Source organism: Hylobates moloch, unplaced genomic scaffold, assembly GCF_009828535.3.
Source record: "Hylobates moloch isolate HMO894 unplaced genomic scaffold, HMol_V3 SCAFFOLD_2, whole genome shotgun sequence".
Classification (NCBI taxonomy): Eukaryota; Metazoa; Chordata; class Mammalia; order Primates; family Hylobatidae; genus Hylobates; species Hylobates moloch.
Window position 1 is genome coordinate 27664574 of NW_026652277.1, and position 17652 is coordinate 27682225.

The 17652-nt window shown below is 36.9% G+C and overlaps 1 pseudogene; it reads left to right on the top strand.

The window, feature by feature from the left end:
• Positions 1–1201: 1201 nt before the first annotated feature.
• On the top strand, positions 1202–1715 carry LOC116474835 (nucleoporin Nup43-like; annotated as a pseudogene).
• The last annotated feature ends 15937 nt before the right edge of the window (positions 1716–17652 follow it).

Genomic DNA, 17652 nt, shown 5'->3' on the forward strand with positions numbered 1-17652 from the left:
TATCACAAGGAAGCTGTAAGAACCGTAGGCAATGCAGATAGTAGTATACTCCATGCTGTAATCTTTCTTCGAACTCCTGAGAGATTCTTACTGTAAATTCTATTGGACAGTTAAAAATATGGGATTTCCAGAATAGCTGTCTATTTTACACCCCTACCAGAACTGTATAAGTGATCCAGTTTCTATGCATCCTCACCGCCATTTGCTGATGTCATTATTTTTTAGCTAGATATGTACTTATATACTGCTATCTCATTGTGGCTTAGATTTCTATTTCCCTGAAGGCTAGTAATATTGAACATCTATTCATGTGCTTATTTGCTATATGAATATCATCTTTGGTGAAATGCCTCTTCATTTGTTTGCCCATTTTTAAATTAGATTGTTCTTTTACTATTGAATTTTAAAAGTTTATGAAAAAAAGAGTTTATGATACATTCTAAATAGTAAAGTGTGGCATTTTCTTTAAAACTAAACAAGAACCTACCATATGGCACAGTAATTGCACCCCTGGGTATTTGTTCCATGGAAATAAAAACTTGGGTTCACACAAAAACTTGTGAATAATTTTTATGGCAACTTGACTATAACCAATAGCTGAAACCAACCCAGATTTCCTTCAGTGAGTGAATGGTTAAACTGTGGTACATTCATAACATTGGATACTATTTGGCAAAGAGAGGAACATACTATTGATCCACCCAACAACCTAGATGAATCTCCACCCAACGACCTAGATGAATCTCCACCCAACAACCTAGATGAATCTCCACCCAACAACCTAGATGAATCTCCAGAAGATTATGCCGAGTGAGGAAAAAAAAAAACAATCGCAAAAGATTACATTGTATATGATTCAACTTATATAATATTCTTAAAATGACAAAATTATAAATATTGAGACCAGATCAGGGATGTGGGATGGGAAAGGGAAGTTAGTGTAACTATAACGGGTAAAATGAAGGAGGCTTGTGATGATGGAAATGTTTTCTGTCTTGACTGTATAAATGTCAGTATCCTGCCAGTGATATTACACTACGGTTTTGCAAGATGTTACCATGGGGGAGAAACTGAGTAAAGGGCACATCGAAACTCTTTGTATTGTTTTTTATAATCGAATGGAATTTACAAAGATTTGAAACTAAAAAATAATTTTTAAAAACTCAAAAAAAAAAAATACAGGATTTCACACAACAAGGAAATGAGCCTTCTCAGATATTGTCACTGACTGGTGACTGAGTGCCAGTCCATTGTGTTGATAGAAATCGCATCAAACATCATGTTGTAGCTACTGGTGGCCAGGATGGAATGTTGAGTATTTGGAATGTTAGACAAAGTACTATGCCTGTATCTCTGCTGAAGGCTTACAGAGCTAAAATGTAGGGAGTTCACGTTCACCCATTCAACCCAGATCCTCCATTTATTGTTCTGAAGATGAATTCCTCTGGCACTGGGATGTTTCCACAGATGTACCATCACTCTTTCACCAAGGAGGAAGAGCTAGTACTTTTTTGTCCCATAGCATTAGTAACCAAGCTAATGTTCACCAGTCTCTCAAAGTTCTTGGCTCAGCACTGATCCTACAGAAGACCAGATTGAGATCACAAGCTTACATCTCAACCCTGTCTGTGAAGCGTTTGGATGTTTTCGGTCCTTGTCTTGTTTGTGGAACTGATGCAGAAGCAATTTATACTACTGGACAACTCTTTTCATGAAACTACTGTAATTATAAGATTTTAGATAAAAGTATAATTGGCCTTTTGAATTCCACCTTTTGTGCAAAACTTTATTATCAGAAAATGTGAGATTTGCAGGGGAAACATCAGTAAGCTACTGTTAGTGTCAATGCCCAGCTTTGGCTTTTGTTAGTCGGATATTCCCAGAACAGTTGCAGAATCTGATAGATGACCAATGGTAAAAAACTGTGAATATGTGGAAGAACATCAGAGGGATTCTGGTGCTGATGAATACTACATTGCCTTCAGACAATTATTGACAGCTCATGGAACTATTTCTTCATTTTTGATATTGTGGGACTTAACATAACATCAGTGGTAGTTATGGGAAAAACCAACATGTTTCTATAATTTTTATCAGTATGTATACTCCTTCCTAGTGGCAATTACCAGTGTTAATGATTATTCTTTTTATTGAAAATATTTTCTATGATCCTTCTACGCTTTATTTCCTTAATAATTTTAATAAACGTTATCAGGCAAAATTGAGTAGAGCAAAAGTGAAACATTAATAGTTGCATTCAAAAATTTTTAAAGATAAAAATGTTTTGACAAGTTCTTTTGTGAGAATAGGTTTTTGAGTAGAACTCTCTCAACTGCTTCAACCCAACTTTATTTTTCTTGAGTTTCACAACATAGTTGAAAATTGCCAAACTGGACATTGTGCAACAAAGCAGAACTATTTGTTATTGATAAGTGGATGACTTTCAAACTAAAATTTGATAACAAATGTGATAATTATATGATGATGTGGTAAGAGTAAAGAATTTTGCCATTTTTATCCTTATCTACAATGTTAATAATGACTTAACATAGTATTTTAAGACAATTTTATGGTATTGTCTTTCCAAAGTTCATTAGATTTTAAATGTATTATAGACCTAAAACCTTAATGATAAATCACAACTGTTACATAATTGAAGTGTTCATTTACTTTATAATTACAATATTTATAATTATGGTAAAGTTTTGCTTTTCTGTCCAAATAAATATTTTCAATTTTTAAAATGCCACCTTACCTCAGGGATTGCTGGATTTTTTTATCTGTCTATGGTTTTATTGCTGGAACTAATTTTTAAAAGACTTTTTCTTACTATGAAAGCAATTCATTGCAGAAAAAAGCAAATACAGTCAAAAGAAAATTTTAAATGCAATTTCAAATAGACAATATTATTTTCATATTCCTTTCTGTCAATATATATAATTTTTTATAAAAATGAAAACATCCATGTTATTGTTGGGAATGCACATTCTCTAGCAGTAAACACTTTTTTTAAGATATAGATTATTTTTTAATTTGTTTTACACATTGAACAAGCGCTAATCTTTTCTTTTTCTTCCACTTTTATTTTAAGTTTTGGGGTACATTTTCAGGATGTGCAAGTTTGTGACATGGATAAACGTGTGCCATGGTGGTTTGCTGCACAGATCAAACCATCACCCAGGAATTAAGCCCAGCATCCATTAGCTGTTATTCCTGGTGCTCTCCCTCCCGCTCTACCCCCCGACAGGCCCCAGTGTGTGTTGTTCCCCCAGTGTGTCCGTGTGTTCTCATCATTCAGCTCCCACTTATAAGTGAGAACATGCTGTGTTTGGTTTTCTGTTCTTGTGTTAGTTTGCTGAGGATAACAGTTTCCAGTTCCAATCATGTACCTGCAAAAGACAAGATCTTGTTTCTTTTTATGAGTGCATAGTATTCCATGGTGTATATGTACCACATTTTCTTTATCCAGTCTATCATTGATGGGCATTTGGGTTGATTCTATGTTTTTGCTATAGTGAATAGTGTTGCAGTGAACATATGTGCACATGTACCTTTATGATAGAATTATTTATACTCCTTTGGGTATGTACTCTGTAATGGGATTGCTGGGTCAAATGGTATTTCTGCCTCTAGGTCTTTGAGGAATTGCCACACTGTCTTTCACAATGGTTGAACTAATTTACACTCCCACCAACAGTGTAAAAGTGTTTCTATTTCTCTGCAACCTCACCAGCATCTGTTGTTTCTTGACTTTTCAATAATCACCATTCTGACTGGCCTGAGATGGTATCTCATTGCAGTTTTGATTTGCATTTCTCAAATGATCAGTGATGTTGAGCTTTTTTTTATATGTTGGTTGCCCACATGAATGTCTTCTTTTGAGAAGTGTCTGTTCATGTCCTTTGCCCACTTTCTAATGGGTTTGTTTTTTCCTTGTACATTTGGTAAACACAGTTTTTTCTACTATCATTTTGAACTGCTATTTAATATTCTAAGGTATAGGTATGTGTATCGTAGTTTATTTCAGTTGGTTGCCTATTATTGATTATTCCATGTTTCTAGCTTCTCACTGTTATGATTAATGCTATAATGTCTATTTAATCTGTATTTCTTTTAAAACTTGCTTATCTGGGAGGCTGAGGCAGGAGAATCTCTTGAACCCAGGATGTGGAGGTTGCAGTGAGCTGAGATCACACCACTGCACTCCAGCCTGGGCAACAGAGCAAGACTCTGTCTCAAAAACAAACAAGCAAAAAAACACACAAAAAAACTTGCTTATTTTTAGCCATTTTCATTTTTTGAGGTAGTTTGGAATTTTCTTATTAATTTACAGTATCTTTTTATATAAGAAGATTTTTGCCTTTGGTTATATGATACAAATGTTTTTCAATTTATTTTTGGATTTACTTATGGTGCTTTTTATAGAAGTTTGCATTTTATGGTAAAAACAATCTCTTTCATTACAACTCCTTTCCCGGAGTTGTAATGGAAGAATACGGACAGCATCATGCTGTCTGTATCCTGGGTTTATATAAATGTTAAACAGCAATTCATTCTATTTTGTGGTTTTGTTTTTTACATATAATGATTACATTTGGAATTTAATTATTTAGTACATCTGAAGTTTATTTTCTTTAAAAAGAAAGAAAAGTTGGAAGCTAGCAGAGGTTGGTTCATGAGGTTAAAGGAAAGAAGCAATCTTCATAACATAAAAGTATAAGGTGAAGCAGCAAGTGCTGATGTAGAAGTTGCAACAAGTTATCCAGAACATCTAGCTAAGATAATTGACGAAGTTGACTCCACTAAACAACAGATTTTCAATGTATATGAAACAGCTTTACATTGGAAGAAGATACCATCTAGAACTTTCATAGCCAGGAAGGAGAAGTCAATGCATGGTTTCAAAGCTTCAAAGGACAGGCTGTCTCTTTAGTTAGGGGCTCATGCAACTGGTGGCTTCAAGTTGAAGCCAAAGCTCATTTACCATTTTGAAAATCCTAGGGCCTTTTAGAATTATGCTGTATCTACTCTGCCTGTGCTCTATAAATGGAACAATAAAGCCTGGATGACAGCCTATCTGTCTACTCCATGGTTTACTGACTTTTTTTTTTCCTTTTAGAAGGAGTTTCACTCTTGCTGCCCACGCTGGAATTCAATGGTGTGATCTTGGCTCACTGCAACCTCCACCTCCCAGGTTCAAGCAATTCTCCTGCCTCAGCCTCCCAAGTAGTTAGGATTACAGGATTTGCCACCATGACCAGCTAATTTTTGTATTTTTAGTAGAGACAGGGTTTCACCATGTTGATCAGGCTGGTCTTGAACTCCTGACCTCAGGTGATCCACCCACCTTGGCTTCCCAAAGTGCTGGAATTATAGGCACTTTGGGCATGAGCCAACATGCCCGGCAGTTTACTGAATATTTTTAGCCCACTGTTGAAACCCACTACTCAAGAGGTTTATTTCAAAATCTTGCGGCTCATTGACAATGCACATGGTCACCCAAGATCTGCGAGAGAGATGTGCAAGGAGAATAATGTTTTCATGCCTGTTAACACAACATTCATTCTGCAACCCCTAGATCAAAGAGTAATTTTCACTTTCAAGTCTTATTTAAGAAACATATTTTGTTAGCCTATAGCTACCGTAGATAGTGATTCCTCTGATGAATCTGGACAATACAAATTTGAAAATCTTCTGGAAAGAGCTCACCATTCTAGACATCATTAAGAATATCTGTTGTTTACAGGAGGAGGTCAAAATAGCAACATTAACAGGAGTTTGGAAGAAATTGATTCCAACTCTCAAGAATGACTTTTAGGAGTTGAAGAATTCAGTAGAGAATGTAACTGCAGCTGTGGTTGAAGCCGCAAGAGAATTGAAATTAGTGGATTCTGAAGATTCCACTTCAGTGGATGAATTGCTGTAAACTCAGGGTAAAACTTGAATGAATGAAGGACTGTTGTTTATAGATGAGCAAAGAAAGTGGTTGCTTGACATGGAATATACTTCTGGTGGAGATGCTGTAAACTGTTGAAATGACAACAGAGGACTTAGAATTTTACATAAACTTAGTTAATAAAGCAGCAGCAGGACTTGAGAGAGTTGACTCCAATTTTGAAAGAGCTTCTACTGCAGGGAAATGGAAATGCTATCAAACAGCATCACATGCAACAGAGCAATCTTTTGTGAAAGGAGGAGTCAATTAATGCAGCAAACTTCACTGTTGTCTTATTTTAAGAAATTGCCACCACCTCCCCAACGCTTAGCAACCACTAACCTGATCAGTCAGCAGTGATCAACATGGAGCCAAGACCCTTCCCCAGCAAAGATTATGACTTTCTGAGGGCTCAGATGATTGTTAGCACTTTTAAGCACTATTTTAAAATTAAAGTATGTACATGTTTAATATATAATGTTACTGTTCATTAATAGACCAAAGTAAAATGTAAACATAACTTTTATATATACTGGGGAATATGTCATAATATTCATGTGATTTGCTTTATTTGTGATATTTGCTCCATTGCTGTAGTCTGGAATCAAACTTGCAGTATCTTCTAGCATTATGTATACATACACACATATCTGGAGAGAGAGGTTGAAACAGAGAGGGAGATTTTTTTTTTTTTTTTTGGCACAGTCTCGCTCTGTTGCCAGGCTGGAGTGCAATGGTGATCTTGGCTCACTGCAACCTCCAACTCCCGGGTTCAAGTGATTCTCCTGCCTCAGCCTCCTGAGTAGCTAGGACTGCAGGCATGTGCCACCACACCCAGCTAATTTTTTTATTTTTATTTTTAGTAGAAACGGGGTTTCACCATGTTGGCCAGGGTGGTCTTGATCTCCTGACCTCGTGATCCGCCTGCCTCTGCCTTGCAAAGTGCTGGGATGACAGGTGTGAGCCACTGCTCCCGACCGAGGGAGGGATTGTTTTACAAAATGATTCCTATGATTGTGTGGGCTGGTAAGTCTGAAATCTGTAGGGCAGGCTGACAGGTTGAAAATTCTCTCAGGAGTTGATCTTGCAGTCTTGAATAGGAACGCAGTCTAGAAACAAAATTTCTACATTTTCCCAGGACCCTTTTCTCTTAAGGACTTCTGTTGGATAAAGCCCACCCGCTTTATGAAGGATAAATCTGCTTTCCTCAAAGTCTACTGCTTTAAATATCAATCATATCTAAAAAATACCTTCACAACAGCATCCAGATTGATGTTTGACCAAACAACAGAGTACCATGATCTAGAAAAATGTCCTATAAAATTAACCATCAGAGCTGTCTTTTTATTTGTGTGATAGTAGCACTCGAAGAGCAAAAGTTTGCTAGTTTGATAAAGTCCAATTTATTATTATTATTTTTTGTCATTTGTGATTTGGGTCAAATAAATCATTGGCTAAGTCAAGGTCATGAGGATCTTCTCAAATAAATTTTCTTCTAAGAGTTTTATAGTTTTGACCATCATTTTAAGTCTATAATTCATTTTGACTTAATTTTTATATATTATAAAAAGTCTGAGTCCAAATTCAATTTTTTGATTCTTTTTGGTTATTCAGTTATCCCAGCACCATTTGTTGAAAAGATTGTTCTTTCCACATTACTGTTTCTTGACACTTCTGATGAAAATCAATTGAGTTTATACGTGAGAGTTTATTTCAGGAATGTCTATTTCATTTTATTTATTTATATTTCTAGTCTTACATCAGGAACACACTGTCTTGATTACTTTAGCTTTATGATTATATTTGAAATTGGGAAGTATGAGTCCTCCAATTTTGTTCTTTTGTTTTCAGATTATTTTGTCTATTCTGGATCTCTTCCATTTTCATATACATTTTTGAATCATACCCAATTTTTGCAGAGGAGTAGTCTGGGATTTTAGTAGATATTTTGCTGAGTATACAGATACATTTGGGAAATACTTCCTTTTTAACAATATTAAGTCTTCTGATCTATGAATGTGAGATGTCTTGATATTTATTTATTCTTCAATTTATTTCAACAGTATTTTCTAGTTTTCAGTATACATTTTTTGCACTTCTGTTAGATTTAGTTCTAAGTATTTTATTCTTTTTAATGCTATTGTAAGTGGAATTGTTTTCTTAATTTCATTTTCATATTTATTGCAAGTGTACACAGTTACAATTGATTTTGCACACTGACCTTATACCATATAATCTTCAACTTTATTATTTCTGCTAGTTTTAAATTTCCTTATGATTTTCTATATGCAAAATCATATTACCCCAAAATAGAGGTAGTTTTACTTCTTTTTTTTCCAATTTGTGTACATCTTTTTTTCTGGCCTAACTGCCTTGGCTGGAACCTCCAGTACAATGTTGAGTAGAAGAGGCAAAAGTCAGCATCCTTGTCTTGTTCCTGATCTTAAGGGGAAAGAGTTTAGTGTCTTACCATGAAGTATAATGTTAGATGAAGTTTTTCATAGATATTCTTTATCAGATTGAGGAAGTTCCCTTCTGTTCCTAGTTTATTGAATATTTCTTTTTCATCATGAAAGAGTATTAGATTTTTGTCAAATGCATTTTCTGTATCTATTGAGATGATATGATTTTGTTTTTTGTTCTATTAATATTGGATATTATGTTAATTGATTTTTTGGATATCAAAACAACCTTGTATTCCTGGAATAAATCTTATTTGTTCATGGTCTATAATCTCTTTTAATGCTTCTAGTATTGGTTTGCTAGTATTTTATGGAGAATTTTTATGTATTTATAGTTTTTATTGTCTTTGTCTAGTTTTGCTATTAAGGTAAAATTGGCCTCATAGAATGAGATGGAAAATGCTCCTTTCTTTTATATTATTAGGAGATTGGTAAAGGATTTGTGTTAATTTTTCCTTAAATATTTGGTAGAATTCACCAGCGAAGCCATCTGAATCTAGGCTTTTCTTTTTTTTGAGACAGAGTATCACTCTGTCGCCCAGAATGGAGTGCAGTGCCCTGATCACATAGCCTTGACCTTTCTTGGCTCAGGTAATCCTCCCACCTCAGCCTCCCTAGCAGCTGGGACTACAAGCACATGCCACCGCACCTGGCTGATTTTTTTTTTTTTTTTAGAGATGAGGTTTTGCAACATTGCCCATGCTTGCATCCGGGTTGTTCATGGAGGGAAGTTTCCACATTTCTAATCAATTTTTTTGTACTTATTATAAGTCTGTTCAATCTATTTCTTGATGCAATTTCAGTCATTTTTTTTTTTTTTTAAGACAGGGTCTTATTCTGTCCCCTAGGCTGGAGTATGTGGTGTGATCTTGGCTTACTGAAGCCTTGACCTCCCAGGCTCAGGTGATCCTCCCACCTCAGCCTCCTGAGTAATTGGGACGACAGTCATGCACCACCATGACTGGCTAATTTTTGTATTTTGTATAGAGACAGACAGCCATATTGCCTAGGCTGGACTTGAATTCCTGAGCTCAAGTGATCCATCTACCTTTGCCTCCCTAAGTACTGAGATTACAAGCGTGAGCCACCAGGCATATACCCGGCCTTGTATCCTTCTAAGAAGTTGTAGATTTTATTTAAGTTATCAAATTTGTTGGTATACATTTGTTCACTATATTTCCTTAGATTACTTTTTATTTTTCTGTGGTCAGTAGTTATGTTTCCTCTTTCATTCCCTATTTTAGTAATTCTCTTTTTTTAGCTAAAGATTTTTCAATTTTATTGATCTTTTCAAAGAACCAAGCTTTGGTTTTGTTGATTGTGTTGTTTTTCTATTCTCTATTTTATTTATTTATGTTCTAATCATCATTATTTCCTTCCCTTTTCTGGTTTTGGGTTTAATTTGCTCTTTTCTAATTTTAGTTTCATGTGGAATTCAAATCAGATTATTGATTTGAATTCTTTCTTCTTTTTTAGGTATAGGTGTTCATAACTATAAATTCCTCTCTGAGCACTATGTGAGTTGCATCTCATAAAGATAAAATTTTCAAGCAAGTTATCACTGAGGGCAACTAGAGCTTAATCCTTCTTAGGAACTCTTGTAGACTTTGTGAAATGCAGTACTTAGGAAGTATCCACCAACTGTTATTAGTCACTAATTGAGGATTAATCTTGGGAGGAATTAATTATTGGGTATTTCTGGCCTTCTCCATAGTCTGGTGGTCAGAAAGGGAGCTTTCAAACAAAAAATTGCAGTGCTGGCAATTAGAAGTCAGACCTATAAGCAAAGAAGTGGAAAATGATAAGATGTTCTGTGCAAAACACAGAGAGCATCTGTTGCACAACTAAATGTGTCTTTTTCTTAGTTGCAAGGTTGCAAGGTGCAATAGCTTGTCTTTTTTCTTGGAGTACATGAGAACATGTTCAAATATGTGCCAGGCCATTGGCTTCCTAAAAATCTTCAAAGTATGTGGCAGCCCCTCAATCTTTGTAGCTTTTATCTCTGACTCATTGGAATACATGATTTGACAATGGTAACAGAGCTACTCACCATTTCCTGTTCATTATAATTTCATCAATATAGTAGACCAGCATAATTTTCTCTAGAATGTCAAGATGATCTAGTTTCCTTTGTACTACATTTTGACAGAGAACAGGATAAATAACATAGCCCAGGGACAAGGCAGTGAATGTGCATTGCTGTCCTTTCCACATAAATGTGAATTTCTTTCATTATTGATGAGGATTGAAAAGAACGTATTAATCAGATTAATAGCTACATACCAACTGCCACTGCCTGATCAACAAGTGATGTTGATCAGTTCTAGTCAACATACCACATCTGATATAGACATGCAATTGTGGGTATCATTTGGTATTTTCATGGTAATCAGCTATTATCTGTAATGATGTCAACCAGACAATGATATGATGATGACCACAATACCTGTGCCTTCACATCTTGATTGTAGCATTAAGCTTGGATTTTCACTGAGCATGGTATTCTGATTTACTATCTGAAGTGGGTAAGGGTAACTTCAAAGCCTTATCCTTGGCCTTTCATATAATAATTGCTCTTATTGGACAGCTCAAGGAACCACATGAGTGAGTGTTTGTTAGCTGCTAATCATATTCATCCCAATTGTATACTCAGGCACAGGGGAAATAACAACAGAATGGGTATACAAACTCATTGTGAGATAGTCTTTGGAGAGGATTCATCTGACCTTTAAAAGCCCCAGTCTAATTAAGGTAGTGGGGTATGACGACATAGCATGTCTCCTTGTATTTTTGTCAGCTTAGGAATATATCTAATAGTCCTTGAAAGGTCAGAGTCCTCCTCTTTCCCCAGTGCATAACTTAGTCTGGTAAGTGGTCAGTTTCTTCAGATAATGAATTTGGAGCACGTTTACTGTATATATTTGCTGTATCAGTATATACAATATACTTTCCTTAAGGGGACCTTTAGGGATCTTTCCTTGCAGTGAACATTATCCTCTTTAATGACTCTTTTTTTGAGAATTGGATCAGATCTTAAAGCTTGAAGCTTGATGAATAATTGTAATTTTCCACTGTAGCAGCTGAGATCAGCCTTCTGTTCACCAGCCATTGATTTTTGTCTGTAGTCAGCTGCCATCTGCCTCACTCTTGATTGACTCCTGATTGTCATTCTAGATTTGCTGCCTATTATGGTTATTATTTCCACCTTGCCTATGACTGTTAAGTGTTGCAACCTAGTGTCTGATGTTTTGGAATTCTACATTGCCATTGATAGAGAGGAAATGAGTTCCACCATGATATCATTTCCTTCTATCTACCATGTCCTACAGAGAAGAGCTACCATTGAAATTTTCAAAGATATAACTGGCTACTCTCCCATAAAAGTTTATTCTTTATTTTGTTAGTAAAGGCATATCTTCTCGGCTCTTCCGAAGAACACAGTCAGGGTGAGTTTTTCTCCTACTTCTGAATCTTTCTCCAATACTCTGCCAACACAGTTCCAGCATCTCCACCATTATTACTATGGGCCATAAATGTGACTAAGTTTCAAAGAGGGATCCCAGCTCTGTATTAGGAGTGGGTCCAGGTGTTCTTGCCAAGGCATTAAATCCTGAGTCATGAAAGAATACTCCAATGTCAACAACCTCTCCCTTATTCAGATTTATATACTGTCTGCCCAATTTAACCCTCAAAATCCACTCCCACACATATTTTACCAATTTCTGCCAGAACGTATAAGCCAGTAATACAAAATGTGAATAAGTTATTCCTTTGTGGAAGAGGGATTGTATTTCCCCACTTAGTGTACCCTGATATGTGACTTTAATTATTGGTTTGGAAACTATAAGGAAATGCAATAGTGGATATTGAGGAAGAAACATCACCTTGCTAGGCGTCTGCTTCAGGTGAGATCTGGACAATATCTTCAGGTAAGAAGGACTCCTCTCTGGCAGGGGCAGCGGCTGCTTATGCCAGTCTGGAGGATCCAGGAGAACTTGGGTTCAATCTTTTTAAATGAATCTACAGATATCCCCATATCAGGTTTTAGGATTTTACTACTCCCCTATTATGGCTGTGTCTTCAGCTTTGAAGATTTTTTTCAGGGCTGCACATTCAGTGTCTTCACAAGGTTTAAATGTTTGACCTGACTTTCAGCATAGAACTACCCTTTGATTATAGGAGTTGAAGGTCTCTTTTTACCCATCCATAGAGGTCTTTTGATCTTCACAGGGTGCACTTCACAGGACATAGCTGAACCCGACATATTATTTTTATTTCATACTCATATTTTTTCTAGACCTTTAAGGCATTTAATGAAAGCCATTGAATTCCATAATCCTTATAATTACTATTGCCCAATATCAATGAATGCAATACCTTTCTTTTCCTCTGTATTTTTCATATCCACTACAGATGAGAGTTGTGTGTTGTTGTTGTTTTTTTTGAGGTGGCGTCTCGCTGTGTTTCCCAGGCCGGAATGCAGTGGCATGATCTCGGCTCACTGCAGCCTCTGCCTCCCAGATTCAAGCAGTTCTCCCACCTCAGCCTCCCGAGTAGCTGGGATTAGAGGGGTGCACTATCATGCCCCGCTAATTTTTGCATTTTTAGTAGAGACAGGGTTTCACCACGCTGGATAGGCTGGTCTTAATAATTGAATGGTACTGCATGTTGGGTCTTATCACCATCCTGTTTACTACCAGTCATTCAATTATTGGTATCATCTAAATGCAAACAATCTAGTAATAGGATCTCATTTTTCTGTTTTGCAGGATCATTGCTGGTACCTATTATCTTTTGGTTTCCCTTAAAGCAATGCCTAAAATAAGAACTTGGTTACCATTAAAAAATGGGCCCAAAACCCCAACAGACACTTCACCAAATAAGATATATAGATGGCAAATAAACAATAAAAAGATAATCCACCTCATCCAGGAAATGCAAATTAAAATGACAATGAGATGGCATTACACATCAATGAGAATAACCAAAAATCAAAAACACTGACAACATCAAATGCTTGTGAGAATGTGGAGCAACAGGAATGCTCATTTATTGCTGGTGGGAATGCAAAATGATACAGCCACTTCGGAAGACAGTTTGGCAGTTTCTTACAAAAGTAAATAGTCCAGGCAGGCACTGTGGCTCATGCATGTAATTCCAGCACTTTGGGCTTTGGGAGGCCAAGGTGGGAGGATTACTTGAACCCAGGAGTTTGAGACCAGACTGGGCAACACAGTGAGACCCTGTCTCAATTTTATTTTAAAAAAACCTAAATATACTCTTATCATACATATGATCCAGCAATTATCCTTGGTATTTGCATTAGTTCATTTTCACATTGCTATAAAGAAACTACCTGAGACTGGGTAATTTATAAACAAAAGAAGTTTAATTGATTCATAGTTCCACATGGCTGGGGAGGCCTCAGGAGACCTACAGTCGTGGCAGAAGGCAAAGGGGAAGCAAGGCACTTCTTATATGGTGGCAGGAGAGAGAGAGAGAGTGAAAGAGAGTGGAACTGTCAAACTTAAAATCATGAGCTGTTGTGAGAACTCCCTCACTATCACGAGAACAGCATGGGGGAAACACGTGAGGGGCACACAGATTTTTGTGGCCTGATTATGCATAATTACCAAAACTTGGAAGCAAGTAAGATGTCCTTCAGTAGGTGAGTGGATAAACTGTGGTACACGTAGACATTGAAATATTATTCAGCACCAAAGAGAAATGAGCTATTAAGCTATGAAAAGACATGAGGGAAACTTAAAATGCATATTATGAGGTGAAAGAAGCCAATCTTAAAAGCCTATATACTACAGGATTTCAATGATATGACGTTCTGAAAAATTCAAAATTATGAAGACAGTAAAAAGATCACTGGTTGCCAGGGCTTATGAGGAGGAAGAGATGAATAGGTCGAGGAGCACAGAGGATTTTGAGGCCAGTGAAATAACTCTGTATGACACTATAATGGTAGACATATGTCATTATAAATTTGTCTAAACCTATAATAATATACATCACCAAGAGTAAAACCTAGTGTAAATGATAGGCCTTGGGTGACAATGATGTTTTAATGTAGGTTCGTGGATTGTAACAAATGTTCAACCGTGGGGCGGGATGTTGATAATGGGGGAGACTGTGCATATGTGAGGACAAGCAGTATATGGGAGCTCTCTGTATCTTCTGTTCCATTTTGATGTGAAACTAAAAGTGGTCTAAAAAATAAAATCTATTAAAAAAGGTATTTGGCCATAGGTAGTTGGTTTGGCAAGTGATCTCACAAAACCTGAGTGGTCACAGAGGGAAAGTGAGATAGGGAAAAAGGAAGAGCCAGTGTAAGGGTACTTTACTGAGGTCAGTGCTCTAGGCAACAAGGGACTTTTGAGAAAAACAAAGAAAGCCTCCAAGAATTACCCATCTGAAAGGTGGGAGTCTGAAACATTTATCTTCTGACTTCCATCTTGTGAGCTGTTCTTGTTTAAGTGGGCAAAAATGCTTCTATGACATTATAAAAGGATTTGAGTCACAACAGGAAAAGACAAGAGAAGCAGGCACTTGAGGTGAGATTTTGGTAGCAGGAGGTGGTTTGGAATTGTTCACAATAGCACTGCTAGAATCAAAGCGTGCAGATCAAGATGTAAGGATTTAGGAAGGAAGTCTGGGCTAGACATATAAATGGGAAAATTATATAGAGGCGATATTGAAAAGATGAGAATGAATGAGATTATAAAATATAACTCCTATTTTTAGAGGACAATAGAAGAGAATTCAGTGAAGAAGACTAAGGATTGATGATCTGCAATGTCGTAAAGGAATCAGGTTTCCATGATGCCATGGAAAACAAAAGAAGATAAAATTCTCAAAGGAGAGAATGGTTTACATCTTCAAATACAACAGAGAAATCCAGTAAAATAGGTAGTAGAAACATTCACTGTATTGATCATAATGTGTTACTTATACAAAAAGTAGATCATTGTTGATATCTGTCTTTGTAAATTTCAGTAAGGTAGTAAGAATAGAAGCTAGACTATAGTGGTTTAATAAATCAGATAAGAGGGAGTAGAAACACTGAAGATGGCAACACTTTCAAGGTGATTCCAGAAGCAAAGTAGAGATACAATATTCAGGATTAACAGGAAAAGGGAAGATTCCTTCTTGGGTGGGTATTTAGGTTCCAAAGCTGTGAATTATTCACCTCAAAGGTTTTCTTAAACTAGTTCAGTTGACTAATTCTTCATTAAGGAGTTAGTTCTTTAGCCAGTTAATAGGACTCTCAGCTACTTTAGGAAATGCCTTCCTTTTATTTATCCCACCACTTCTTCTTACAAAAGGACAGGCTTGGGTTACAACTTGGTTGTGTCCTACTCCAACCACCAGAATTTGAGTAAGGGCTGGGGTTATCTACAGCCAGAAAACAGGAGGAAAAAGTGATTAAAATAAGCACAAAGCTTGTTTACATTTTCACAGGAAACTTCCCACGACATATTAAAATGGAAACAAAGAGATCAGACTCAAGAAAGGGATGCAAATGTTGAAATATTTTTAATCCATGGAGGCCAATTTTCTTTACAGTAAAAAGCCCTGGAAAAGAAAATTAGCCAAATGCACTACTGTTTTGCCGGCTGCCAGCTTTTCAGCATCCGGACACGTTGTCGCACTAATTTTCTTCTTCATTATAGGCAGGCAGGAGCTTGAAATTCCCTGCTGAAGCAGAAGGAATCCGTGCAGATGCATATCGTAGGCAATTGCAATGTGACTCACACACCGAGGTTGGGAATCTTGGGAGTTGAACTGAGGACAAAATGGGAGGGATTTGCACTTCCTAAGCTGGTCTTGGAGAGGCATTCTCAGGCAAACTCACTCTACAATCCCGTTTTCAATGTAAGCTTACTACTTAGCTGCACAGCGCATCAGGGAGGACTATACAGAAAGCTAGTGCTTGTTGCTTGCTTTTTTAACGTCAACTTCGTGCTTCACTGTTCTCTGTTTATTCTGAAGCTTCCTCAACTTTATATATGAGTTTATAAGAAAACTTTCTAGCTAAGATTGGTGATGATGATAAAAATATTACTTAAAATTTGTAAAGCAATTATTACTGGAGAGTAAAAAGAACTATGTGGATCTTAACCCTTGGAAGACTTGTTAGGAGATATTAAGATTAAGATTGGTATCCAGTTATAACAAGGGATGGGTAGGCAGCTTTTCCTCTCCCTCCTTCTTTTTTTCCTCCCCTCTTCACATTTCTCTCCTTCCTTTCTTTTTTTTTTTTTTTTTGAGACGGAGTCTCGCTGTCGCCCAGGCTGGAGTGCAGTGGCGCGATTTTGGCTCACTGCAGGCTCCGCCCCCCGGGGTTCACGCCATTCTCCTGCCTCAGCCTCCCGAGTAGCTGGAACTACAGGCGCCCGCCACCTCGCCTGGCTAATTTTTTTTTTTGTATTTTTAGTAGAGACGGGGTTTCACCGTGTTAGCCAGGATGGTCTCAATATCCTGACCTCGTGATCCGCCCGCCTCGGCCTCCCAAAGTGCTGGGATTACAGGCGAGAGCCACCGCGCCCGGCCTCTCTTCCTCCTTTCTTTCTTTTTCATCAATCGTCTTTCTTCGTAGGGCTGGTATTTCTGCTCTGATAGCCTGTTTCTCACAGTGCTATTATGCAATTAAATAACACATAAGAAACTGTTTTAAACTTTACAGAACCCTATGGAATTGTTTTATGATTATAATGATCACTTTTGTGCTATTTTGGGATGATGATCAAAGATGATATCATGGATGAAGATACAGCGATTGACTCATGAATATTTCTTTCTTTCTATCCAGCACATGAAACTGAAGTACAGATAGTAATGGATTGATAGCAGCAGTAACACCTTTATCTCCATTCTGTTTCAGGGTTTCTGTAAACACACACACACACACATACACACAGTAATGTATTTAGAAATATCACAGATTTTTGATGATTAGTCATATATTACATTGGGTTTCTCAAATTGTTTATTGATTTGTTGATGCCAGAGACATTTGTAGAGCCTGGCTATAACTCTTCTTGGTCTCATTTTCCTCTCCTAACAATCTTCAGGATATCAACAAGAAATCTACCTTTGTTCTGTTTCTGACAGAAAGGGATGTCTATTTCTCTGAGGTCCAGAATTGTTTGAGCATCCCTAAAACTCTCCTCGGCTTCCAAGGTCATCACAGCTACTTTTCATATATTTTTGAACATTCCATACTGAACATTAGTTCTTCAACAT